Here is a 12,931-nt window from a genome sequence, read left to right as displayed (position 1 = left end):
CAAAGGCATTATGCTATTATTTCTTATACCTAACAAATCTAAGTACTAAAGGGATACAAAAGACATTACATCTGGCATAACAGTTAATTAAAAACCACCTAGGACACAGCCTTAGAGAATTCCAGAGACGCAATGATGTTTTGAAATATAATGTTGGATCTGAAGAAGTCAAAAAGAGCTTTACCTTTGGCTTCATCAGGCTCTGGATCAGGCCCTTAAAACAGTTCTGGAAATGCTCCAGAAGACTTATTTCAGCTACATTTAAGCTCTGTGCTTTACAGCTATTCAGTAATTTTCTCTGTTAGTGTTAAACTGTCCAGGGGACTTTTCTGCTCGTAAACAAATCCTCCATCTCCCTTCTGTCGCTTTTACATCGACACTGCATCACTGACTTCAATAAACAGTCTCCTGATTCACCCTGTTATGAGACACTGAGCAGAATTAGGCACCAGAGATGTGTCTAAAAGCCTTGGTTTCAGTTCTGAACATCACTTAGACTAATTAATAAAAGAAAACCACAGCCCAGAATGTTTCAATGTTTTTGGATCACAGCCTCATAGGCAGCCACTCGCCTTGTTCCCAGGAGTCTACAGCCATCATTTTGGGGTTTCTTTTTAGTATTGTTGTTATTATTATTTTTGAGGGTCTTTTATGCCATTATCCATACCTGAGTAAAAAAAGGCAATGTGTGACCCAGTGCAGTGTTCCCAGGTTCTTTCTGGCCTGTCCTTAGAAGCAGCTAAAATGCTTTACTTGGTGCTGACTATTGAGCACACAACACTCACAGCAAGACTCGCCAGCCCAGCACTGATCAGGTTTCATAACGCAGGGAAAACCCCAAGAAACTTTTAACCAAAAAGAACAATTTTTTCCAGGTGTAATAGCACTTGAGGAGCAGAACTGTGTTCCACAACTGCCAGAAAAAGCAAGTTGTTCACGCCAGGACATCTGTACACCTTCCAGGTGCTTGCTCAGGCACCGTGCGGAAGCAACAAAACTTTTGGAGGTTGTCAAGTGGAGCAAATTCTTAGAAAAGCAAACTCAGTATAACTCAAGTAAAATTTCCACCAAGGGCGAGGGAAGTCAAGAACCCAGGGATTTTCCTAGGAAAGTTTCTACCCCAATTTTATCTTCCCATGAAGGATCCAGAGACTCAGTTCAAAACTGCCTGAATCCAGCAGGAACAGGAACATGATGGACCTACAGGAAATTTGTTCTAGAAGCACTTAAGTACTTCTTAAGCTAAAATACTACTACAGAGGTGTTATAAAATGATGGGACAATGGGATAGAGCACAGAAAGGATTTGTTTAGTCTTTATCTTCCCTTATAATTATGATAATTCCTTTTTCTTAATTATTCCTTGTAGCTATGACGTATGGTTTCATAAGAACTATTTACTTTTCTCCCTTTATCTAACAGCTGTCTGCTGAGAAAGATGGAAAAATAAACCAAACATGTTAAAACCAAGAGAAACTATTCATATGCCATGTATAATTGCAGGCTATATTTAAGTCTTTGTACATTATCTTTCAAATTATATTTAGTTTCAACAGGAGGGGGAAAAATCCCCCTTACTTTCTAAAATTAGCCACACAATTTGTATATTATTTTCAAACCCAACTGCTCTTCCTCAGAAACTTTTGCCAGGGAATAATTAATATCTGTAGACAGGGAATCTGCCTGGATCAGATGCATTTTGACATTGGCCCACTGACGGTCACCCAGAGCGCAAAACGGGGGAAGTCCTCGGGGAAAGGGCTGCGTAAATCTGGATTAGCTCTGCTGAAGTCGAACAAATCGATCTGGATTTACGCCGGCAGAGCCGAGGAGAGGACTCATGCCTCCGTCTGACGGACGAGGGGAAGGGAAGAGCTGCGGGAAACCTCGGCAAACCGGGGGAACTTGGGGCGATCTCCCAAGGGACCACGGAGCGGCTGAATGGGAACTACACGCGCGCATCGAGCCGGACCGGCCCTCCCGACGTGAGACGCTGTTGAAAAGAGATGAAGAGATGGAGGGGGGGAAAGAAATCAATAAATTAAAAAGTCGTTGAGATACTTGCAGTGCTTTGCAGACCCTCTCTCTGCAGACACGGCTGGGCAGCACACGGGGGCACAGCGCGGCGCCGGAGCTGGGGACGCGCCGGGGGCGATGCGCGGTGCCGGAGCCGGGGCACAGGGCTGGGGACCGGGCTGGGCACGCAGCCGAGGCGATGTGCCGTGCCCGAGGCTGGGGACAGGGCTGGGCAATGCACCGGAGGCGATGTGCTCGGCCCCGGGGAGGGAGAGAGGGCGGCCGCGTCACGCCGCGCCGGCTGGACTAATATGGGGAGCAGCGACAGGCAGAAACGCGTCCGGAAGGAAAGGACGAGCCCTGTAACACGAGAGCGAAACGGGGCACGGGCACACACCCGGGGGGCTTGGGGAGGGTCTGGGGCTTCCAAAGGGGATGGCACCGGGGTGGAAGGCACAGGAGCAAGTTTGGTGCAGGGGGGGTCCCTTCCCCGCAGCACTCAGCTCTATTAAACGCGGCATAATTACCCTGTTATAATCAGGCAGGTATTTTAAAGAGGCTTTAGTGTGATTTTATAATTGTGCATTATGTAACGTGCTAGCAGCGTGTCAGGCCTCAGACAACACTAAGTGCCTGTCTACAGGTCAGGCTGTAACGCTTTAATGATGCTCCTTTCTCCTCTCCCCAAAAGCCTCCCTCTAACATTGCTCTCCCTAAACCTCTGCCCACTTCTGGTGGCTGCACGACAGGTGAAAACCAAAACTTTTTGAATGCGTTGCTCCTCTTTATGAGCTTTACACCATGGGGAGGGGGCTTTTATTTTTTTTCCTTATCATCTCTTTCTTTAAAGTTCATTTCCCAGGGCAGTGTCTTACCTTGCAGCAGGGACGCTCCTTGGAGGGCTGGAATAGGGCTGGCAGTGGGGCACAAAATCTGAGCTGGCTCCTACAGGGGGGGATTTTTTTCCCTGGAAATTACCAGAAATTATCCCTCTGTGCTGTCCTGTTTTGGTTTCCCAAGCCCAAAGTTCTGTTAAACCTGAAGCAAAGCTTGTTAGACCCAACTTGCTGCAAGCCAGCCAGGAACACCAGTGGAGTATTCAGCCTCTAACAAAACTGTACCTTTTAGGGGGTAAAAGTTACCATTTCATTATGATAAGGAAAAGAAACATAGAAAAATCATTTTAGAACTAATACAGTCTTTAAGAATGGATTTTGACTTAAAAAGTTAGTCTCTAATCTATCTTTAGCTAATGGGTCTTAAAAATTTGCCCATGAACAAGTTTTTCCACGACTTTGTATGACACAGATTTTTTTGTTTTCTCTAAAGACTTAACATCAGCAGGAAAAAAAAACCTCAGGCACAACTCCCACTTCCCAAGACACCTTGAAAACCCTAAAACCTGGCTTAGAGTTCACAGTCAGCCTTCAAGTGCCACGAATATTGAAAATGACTAATTTCTTCCAACACACCTTAATTACGCCCATGGTCTGCTTTCAGCCACCTAACTTTTATACACACTTGCAAATAAAATCAGTAAAACTGTTTTAGATATTTAATACTAGAGTTGGATTAAAAACTAATAAAGTACAAGTTGCAGATATCTTTTAAACAATAACTTGAATGCAGAGCAGTTTTAGTGCCTAAGGGATCCAGAAAGCTTTAAAAAGAATCTACAACCTGTTGGCAGGGTTCTCAGCATTGCAGTAAAAGCAAAAGTTTAGCAAACTGGGAAAACTCAATTCAAGATGAGAGATGAAACAAATAATTCAATGAAGTATGGACTTATTTTTTCCACGACATAAAAGTAAACTTCTAATTTTACAATTAAATAAAAAAGGTTAAAGGGAAAACTTGGAGCTTAGCAGAATTTTTAATTTTTTCTGCCTGTTTTGGTACAACAGTATTATTTGATGTGTCAAATCTCTACATTCAAAAAGCTCTTGCAATATGATGATAAAAATAAAACTCAGGCCATTCTTGTTATGCAGAACAGTGATTAACAAAGGCTTTGTTCCATACAAAGAGCAGTGAGGCATGTTTTTGCCATGAAAGATAAGGGATCTTTAGACAAAAATTTGCACTTTAATGACTCACAAGGTGACCTCCTGGTGGGAGGCCAAGCTACACCTCCTCAAAGGTGGGAGTGTGAGGAGAGAGGGAATTTTTGTGGTTCTTTTGCCATCTTTCATGGGAATTTGCCTCTGTGAACTCAGACTGGTTAGAAACCAGAAAGAGAGGGGCACAAACAGTGGTTGTGACAGCTGGTACTGCATGAATTGAACAAAATCACTCTGTCCTGAGCCAGCTGAGGGACTGGGACAGGGGATAACTGTAATAAATGTGTTATTTTTCTTCTCCAAAGCTGAAATCTGGGATCTCACTCACTACAAAGGGACAGCTTGGAGCTAGTACCACCAGCTCCAGAATAATTGGGAAATAAATAAGGAAACACAATTCTAAGGGAAAGAAGATACATTTATAAAGGTGAGCAGATCACCTGCAGCTGCATTGAAAGGAAGACACCGTGTATGCAACAGAGCAGAAGGATCCTACACAACAAAGTTTCTGAACTACCTGGGTCTCTTCAGTGACACAAAAACTGCCAGAAGGAGAGAGGAGTTAGGGACATTCCAGTTCTGGAAAAGTTTTCTTTTCCTCATTATTAGCAACTCTAATTACTTTGAAAGAAGAGCAATGAGATAAATCCTGTAGAGCCAGAAATGTGACCTGATTTCCTTCCTGATTTAGAAACTGTCACTTTGCAAGAGAAACCCAAAGAGACGGAGCCAGGTCAAAGTGGGCTCCTCAGTTTGGTCTGCAGAGTAAATAATAAACCAAGATCAATAGAAACATTGCCAGGGTTTCCTTTTGGTAGGTGTTCATAAGGATGATCCTTTTTAAAGGATAAATAAACACATGTTTATCTGAACTGATTGCAGTCATCCATGACATCATGGAAGCGATATTCACTACAAGCAAACAGAAATATACCCAACAGAGTTCATGTATTTTGCTCCAGGTTGGATGGTGAAAGGAGGGAAAAGTGATGACAGAACTCCAACTATAAATTGCTTTATACCATGATTAAGGCCCTACCTCGAGACAATGTGTGAACACAAAACAGAAATTCAAGTGGATATTTAAGAGTGATACTGCTTCTGAGTTACCAAAGTTCTATTTCAGAGAACTGAGAAATTAGTTGTTGTCATCTTTTAACAATCAGGGCTATAATTTTCCAGAGTAAATCATCAGAGACAACTCCTGAGGTAGCAAATTTCAGGACGAACTGAGCACCCACCCTCTCAAAACAACAGATCCCTTCCATGCTTTTCAAGTTGAGCTTTCACAAACTAAGGCACTAAAGGTGATAACAGATGCCAACAAGTTTATTCTGCAAAGCAGGACTAGGATTTCCAAATGACCACCAACATGGTTTAATATGCAACCCAAAATGTTCTTTACTCCCATACACCTTCAAGACACTAAACAGAAAAAGGTAATAAGTTAAATTAAGCCCTATCCAACATAAATAGGATATTTCAAGAAATTTATAGTAGCTATATTTCATTAATCCCCCAGTCAGGATGACATTTCCCATCAGTAAATTTTTAAACATAATTTTGACAACGTGTTTAGATCAAGAACACAGTAACTACTCAACCTTTTCCTGTCACAAGTAAAGATCCTGGGGGGCAGTAGTTGGTGCCACAGGTGTTAGTCCATCACAGCGAGAACCGAGGCCACTTTCTGGTTCAAGCCAGGAATAAAATGCTCTCAACTCTGTTGCAGTTTTAAAGTCCGTACCCATGAGCTGTCATTCAGAGTCACAAAGTCTCGTGGTCTACATACCCCCTTCATGGTCAAGGCATTTGGGCTACATACCCAATGATGCAACTGAATACCTTTGTGACCTCTGACGAATGATTGAGGGCATGAAACAGGATCCGTTCTGCCACACTGTACAGAGCCCTGGCATGCTTTAAATCTGCAGGGCTCCTTGCAGCACAAACCACTTCTGTGTGAGAGCTCTAGCTTTAGAAGCTGACCCTTCCTGCCTGTAAAGCCCTCAGAGCCTCAGACAGAAGAGCAAAGCTGAGCTGTGGATGATTCAGAGCGAGCGGCAAGAGCTGAGAAAAACCACGTTACAACACCCAACTCCAGTCATGAGCAAGTTCAGGAAAATATTAATCTGTGATTATTCCTGGCAATATTGTGATCTGCCCCCCTACCAAAGTTACATAAACTCCACTATTCAAGGCTGAGAGCTCTTGGCACATTAATCTAAAAATACCACAACTTCCATTGCTTACATGTTGAGACATTTGCCCCAAAAAGACACAATATTTTTTATTAAGGACCTCTGTCACTGAAGCTTTTTGTCAACCACATTTGCCACCTGAAAAGGCTACACAAGATTAAAAAAACACTAACAAAACCAATGGACATCACTCCAAATCCAGCTGTATCATTCCCATCCCATCCTGACGCTGGGCTCCCCTGAACTTTTTTGGAACAGCGTCTCATCAAGGCAATGCACCCAAACCAGCAGAAGTAACACATCCAAAACCACCACTTTCTTGGTCCATTCGAATCAGAGGGTTTAACTCCTCACTGCCTCACAGCTCTGACCTTTCCAATTCTCTGCCACCACAAGCTTATGGGATCTGCCGGATCCATCTGCGTCTCCACCTGGTCTGCTTCCCCACGCCAAAAGCACGGATCAAATATACGTGTCTGGAAACACATCCCTGCTTTTTCTTCATGCCACCCGGGGGGGAACCCCCTCTCCCGTTTAAGACAACGGAAAGCCTCCAAGACCACTTCTGCCAAACCCCGAAATCCTGGGAAATTGCAGCAAAATGAACTTCAGCACCTTGGACAGGACACACAGAAGGAAAATCGCCGAAATCGGCTCATTGGCCCCGAAAATGCCGTGCCTGGACGTGACCCTCTAGGACACATCTGCGGGCCTGTTTATTTTTAGTATTGACAAATCCTCTTTGAATCACCGTGTTTATTCCACCATCCACCCTGTGTTTTGGGGAGAGCTGCTCTCCAGCCCGGCAGGGGCAGAAATCGGGGCCACCAACTCCGGATCCAAGGCTCGTCTGCAGGAGCAGCCTCTGCCCCGGCTGGGACTGGAAAAGCTCGGCTCAAGCACTCCCAAGGCTCAGCTCACCCTTTGCATGGCCAAACGGGACCTGTTGCCATAGATGTGCCTGGCTCGTGTGCTTATTCACTTTTTGGAAGCTCATCCCCACCTCCTCACCCAAATCTCCAAGACAAACAGAATTGAAAGGTCTGATTTATTCCCATTGCAGCCACGCTTCGGTTGCATAAGTTTTGTTTTAATTTAGCTTTTGTTCTGTCTCACGGTGCTCCCAGTATGTCACTGTTCCCCTCAGGGCTGCCTTGATAAAATCATTATCACCTTGCTGGAGTGCAGCGCAGCTCTCCCCGATTTGCTTTTATTTACATGAGCCAAGTCAAGTTTTTAATTTGTGACGCCAAAATTTTTAAGCCAAGGTGTTTTACAAACAGCTTTGAGTTGCTTGGTGCCATTAATAAACACACTTAAAATATGCCAGTTCTTATAACAAGTAATACCAGTAACACCCTTGCCATACAGAAGAACGATACATTTCCCCTGCCGCCACAGAAATGACCATTCCAGTTCATTTCTTCCCTTCAACACCTGCCACTACATTTCCACTCACACATATCTGACACCGGATAACATCAACTGAACAATTGCAGAGTATTTTCTGCCTTGCTGGCTCTTCCCGGCACTTCTGGGTGCGGAAGCAAGATGGAAACTAAAGCGAATCTCTGCCAGAATTACCTTTAAACAGCAATATGCATTTCTATCTATATAAATTCTATATCCTCTGCTTCTACAGCCCAGCACAAGCTTTGCTGTCCCAACTTCCCTCCGTTCCAGCCCCCGGTCCCTCTCCGCACCCTGCTCGGACGGGACGGTCGCGGTGCCCGTGCCGCCTCCAGGGAAACTTTGGGAAGGGAAAACCCCAGCACTGCTCATTCCTCCTCCGCGACACGCTCTGAACCGGGCATCCTTTCCGTTTCTTTCCTTTTTTTTTTTTTATTATCATTTTATTACCAAGCAAACCAACAAACGGAACAAAATAAAAAAGAGAGAAACTTACATTGGTTTATTTAATTTTTCCTGCTAAACCACCAAGAGTCCCAGAGCCACTTCATTGTATCCACAGAGTTTTAGTCCGCGAGCGGTCCCGTCCCGCGGGGAGCAAGGGCCCGGCTGCCGTGCGCGGAGCGCGCTGCCCGCCCGCCGCCGAGCGCGCATGGCTCGGAGCCGCCGCGCCGTCTGTGCGGCTGCCGCGGGAGCGGAGCGGAGCCAGCGCAGCCCCGGCCGGGCGGGCGGGCGGCGGGGGGGAGTGGGGAGGGATGGAGGGAGGGATAGAGGGAAGGAAGGAGGGAGGGATGGAGGGACGGAGGGAGGGGAGGCGCCGCCCGCCCCGCCGAGCGCGGCCGGGGCGGGCCCGCAGCGCCCCCTGCCGCCGGTGGGGCACGGCGTGAGGGGAAATGGCGGGGAGGCGGCGGCAGCAGCAGGCCGGCAGCGGAGCGAGGCGGAGGGACAGGCAGGGAAGGAGAAATTTTGACAGAAAAGTGGGGAGGAAAGAAGGATGAGAAGGGCTGAGAAGAAAGGGATGAAAAATGGCCCAGTAAAACGGGATGATAGACTGCTAGAGTCATAGGCTTGTCTAGTTTTGCAGTGGGAAATGTGTGAGGGAGCGATATTGTCAGAGTCAAAAATACCTCCAAGAGCATCAAGTTCAACTCTGAAACCAGCATGGCCAAATCTGCCACTAAGCCCTGTCCCCAAGTGTCACATCTGGTGCCATGGTCTAAGGAGTGAGGCGCAATGAACATGACTGGGGAGAGGAAAGGTGGGATGGGGAAGGATGGGGGAAGCTGCAGTGGAAGTGGGGGGTGCCATGGGGACCTTGGAGACAGAGAGGGTTTAATCAGGGCTAAGGGGATGGAGGAGAGGCTCTGGCAGCAGGACACAGCAAGGGATCCCTCAGCACACACAGGGAGGTGTGAACAGTGCCAAAGCTGGACACTCTGATAAACCGCAACCAAACCCCAATCCTCCCAAAACCTAATAAATGTGCACATCAGGTGGGAGTGAGCACCTGCAGCTGCCTGACCCAGAGCTCCTCGCCTCAAGGCACAGCTCCCTAGATCATGGTTACAGCACAGTGATTCCAGTGAGTGAGAACAGCAGCTTTCACCCAAAATAGGCAGCCCAGCAGTGACTGGGAAGATCATGGATGGATAGACATAGGTGAAGAGAGTAGTAGGATTTTCCAGCCACGTGAAGTATTCAAGGTAGTAAAAGAAAGAAACTTCTGAAAAACCCTTCAAATTACTGAGGTAAAACTGGACAAACAGGAGGCTGGGATTGCTTTATTGCCTCAGTGATGTATTGGGAAGTGTCTGCTGCCACTCTGGAGAGAGTGTGGAGCTGTACCATTACTCAGGTGACAGCAGCTCAGGTTGGGGAAAGGTGCTGGGAAAAGAGCATTTTTTCCATTGAGAGAAAAACCTGAGGGGCTGCAGTGGCTCTGGGAAGGCAGTTGTTCACTCAAGAAGAGTGGACAGCTGAGGAAGAGCAGGTGTCTGCTCAAGGACACGCTCATGCTCAAGGGAATTATTGACTGAGGGGTTCAAAATGTGCAAAGATTCTGGAAATGCAGGAAATGATGGAGTGCATCATAGGGAAGAGCTGGGTGAGGAAGAAGAGAGAAGGAAGTGAGAAGAGAGAGTGGAAGTCAGAGACTGGAAAAAGATAACAATCAACAGGAGATGGAGGGGAATGAAGACCAAGAAAAGGCAGAAAAAGATGAATCTGGGGAACAGAGCCTATGAAATCTTAGATCACCACTGGAAGATGTAAGAGGCAGAAGACAAAGGAAGAGAAATCCTCAAATGTTAACCTCTCAACATGAGGCTGAAGAGTGGCTGCTCAAAGGGAAGCAGGTTCTCATGAGGACCCAAAGAGATCATGGGGTGGGCACATCTTCAACCCCATAAAGGCAAATGGTGAGTCCTTGGCATCTCAGCCACTGTGCCAACACATCTCTGCAGGACACCTCTAAATTACAAGAGCAACAACATCTCTTCAGTGATATTTAGTGGATTTCCAATATCTTATTTAAATTCAACCAAAACCAGAATTCACACCAGAGTGAGAAAGCTGTGCAAGGATGGCTGCTGGGGTCACTCTGCTCATCCCAGCTGCAGAGCTCTGCTGGAAATCCTCCACACTGGGATGGTCACAGTATGGTCCCACCCTAACAGTGCTCTCTGCACCCAGAAACACTCCCAGGGGTATTCAGACCTTCAGAAACTCCTGTCACAGAGCCATGACATCAAAAAATGGAATTTCTTGCCCCAAACAGCTAAAAAATATTATTGTGAGGTAGTTAGGCTTATACAGAGAGAAGACACATGAACCTACAGCTGCTTCCTGTGAAGGAGGAGTAAATTTAATGGTTGGACTCAATGATCTTGGAGGTCTTTTCCAGCCTCAGTGATTCTGTGATTCACAGACTGCAGCACAATGCTCTGTGCTGATGACACAACACGTGTTGGTGCGTTTTTGGGGCTGAATAAAAAATTTGAGGGAATTTTTATTTTATATGAAAAAATAAATATATGGATATTAAAATATATAAATATGTTTTCACATATAACATTAAATATATAATATTAAATATATGTATATTTAGTATTATATACTTAATATTATATATTAAAATGTATTTATATTTTATGTAGAACATTTTTATATTTTATATTAAATGCATTTTATACTACTATATATGAAAATATTTTTTGTATTCTTTTCCATCCCATTCTTACTCTAGTCAGAATTTATGAACGTAAACCCTCTGTCCTCCCTTGTTCTTTCAGAGCTGCAATAGCAGTGATCTCAAGGTGAAGAGCAGGCAACATCTTACTGTCACAGATTTAGTAGCACAGCCAAGGAAAGGAGGGAAAAGCCACAAAATTCCACCTAATGTCCAATACACTGGTCCTGAATAATTTCTTGACTTTCTTTTGCAGTCTATAAGAGAATTCTTCTGTAAATTTTTAACTCTACTGCTTTTTTTACAGAGGGACGAAACACTATTAAAACCTCATTGAACCACCAGGATGACCCATCTGTTTCATGTGTCTTTACAAATACAGAAATTACTCATAATACTAGAAAATCCTCAATCCTGTGATAATGAAATCAGCTCAGTCTGAACTCAGCTTATAGAAAAAAACAGCAATATTTACAAAGGGAATAAATTAGATTAATAAAAGGTAGGAAGAAGTACAAAAGAAGGAAAGCCACCTTTGAAATTTCTTCCCTGCAGGAGCAGGACTGCTGTGGTTCCCCCGTTTTCTACCCCCTAAAAAATAATCCTTTCCCCCACTCTTCAAGAATTTATGTGCTTTTTGGCTTCCTCTTTTTAAATTGCCTCCCTTCAGAAGACCCAGAAATGTAAGCCAGGAGCCCACAATGAAATCAGCATCTCCAAATCCAACAGCAAATGGGGGAACACCCTTGGCACAGGAGACCTCCAAGTGCAAACACTAACCATGAAATAGCCATGCTAATTGGAGCCCCATAGGCTAATCAGAGAGAAAAAAAATTATTAAACCTGTGCTGCCTTGCCAAAATCTTCCCCTCTGCAAGAAACAGTCAGGTAATGCTGGCTTACTGAATGTCTGAAAAAGTACAGGCAAGTTAGCAGAAACCTAATAAATGTGCATGTCAGGTGGGAGTAAGTACCAGCAGCAAAAAAAATACTATGGGAGATCAGTTGGTGTCATCTTTCTCTTCACTTCTCCCTTAAAAAATAGCCTTTTTCCCCACAAAGTGAGCACTGCATTCTTAAAGGGGTTATAGACAGCAGTGCTTGTTGCAAAAATCCATTGTTCTCACAAAGATGCTCATAGAAACTTTCTTTTATCCCAGTGACATTTGTAACTGCCTTTTTTAGGGAAATAAAGACTCTGACAAATATGCAGTTCCATGAAAACCTGAGCTTGGGAAAAAGTTTTAGTTTAAAATGTATTGTGTATTTTTTTTATTGAAACAAGTAAAAAAAAAAAAAGGTTAAGTGTTTTTTTCTTGCAAAATTCAATTTGGAAAAAAAAAAAAGTAGTGTTTTCCTTTACAATTTGAAAGGTTTCTCCATGCCCTCCCACCTTGCTAGCACTCAGTGAAGTGCTTTTGCTTTCCTTGCTTTCCACAGACTTTGACTTTTTATAAACCCTTTTACTACCTGGGATAAGTGCTGAGAGAAGCTCCTTTAGCACGAGGTGCCATGAGGCTGTAGTGCATAAAATTCTGTTTAGCCAACACTTCCCTCTACTGGGAAAGAAAAATACTGTCATTTAATTCCCTTCGAAATAAAGGGAGAGGGTGTGAAGGGGTTTTCCTGCCCAAAGATGGGAGATTTGGGGGCATGTGGGATGAAAAAAGGGCAATCACCAATACATCGCTCTTTTATTACCCAAGCAAAAGAGGTTTGGACACCCCATATTGATTTCCGCTCAAGGAGGATGCCCACAAATTCCCTTCACTGATTGTTTTCCAGCCTCACTGAGAGGGAATAAGCAAACCAGCAGGGCTGGGACCCCACCACACCATTCTAAGGAATAAACAAGGTCAACCCACTCTGCCAAACACCCTGTGTGGATCTCACACTGAATCACAGCAGGGAATGATGTTAAAACTTCATTGTATAACACACTCTGGGATCTGGGTTTATTCCTCCCTCTAATGAGAGCCCTGATTCCTCCTCATCCCCCCCACTTCACTTGCAATAAGCAAAGAGACCCTGACACAAACCCAGCTGCTGTGTCAGGAT

At 44.7% G+C, this 12,931-nt stretch overlaps 1 protein-coding gene across 1 annotated transcript in view; it reads right to left on the bottom strand.

Moving 5' to 3' along the window:
• The window catches only part of LOC128935769 (sodium channel protein type 5 subunit alpha-like), a 218,077-nt gene extending 209,822 nt beyond the window's left edge, over positions 1-8,255 (bottom strand). Inside the window, exon 1 of the mRNA XM_054274301.1 lies at positions 8,183-8,255. The gene's annotated coding sequence lies outside the window, so the exon portion shown is untranslated. The remainder of the gene's footprint in view (positions 1-8,182) is intronic.
• Between the last annotated feature and the right edge of the window lie 4,676 nt (positions 8,256-12,931).

Source organism: Melozone crissalis, unplaced genomic scaffold (genome assembly GCF_028551555.1).
Source record: "Melozone crissalis strain CALT ecotype California unplaced genomic scaffold, PUWL_Pcris_2 ptg000016l_1, whole genome shotgun sequence".
NCBI lineage: Eukaryota > Metazoa > Chordata > Aves > Passeriformes > Passerellidae > Melozone > Melozone crissalis.
This window is presented reverse-complemented; position numbering and strand designations above follow the sequence as displayed.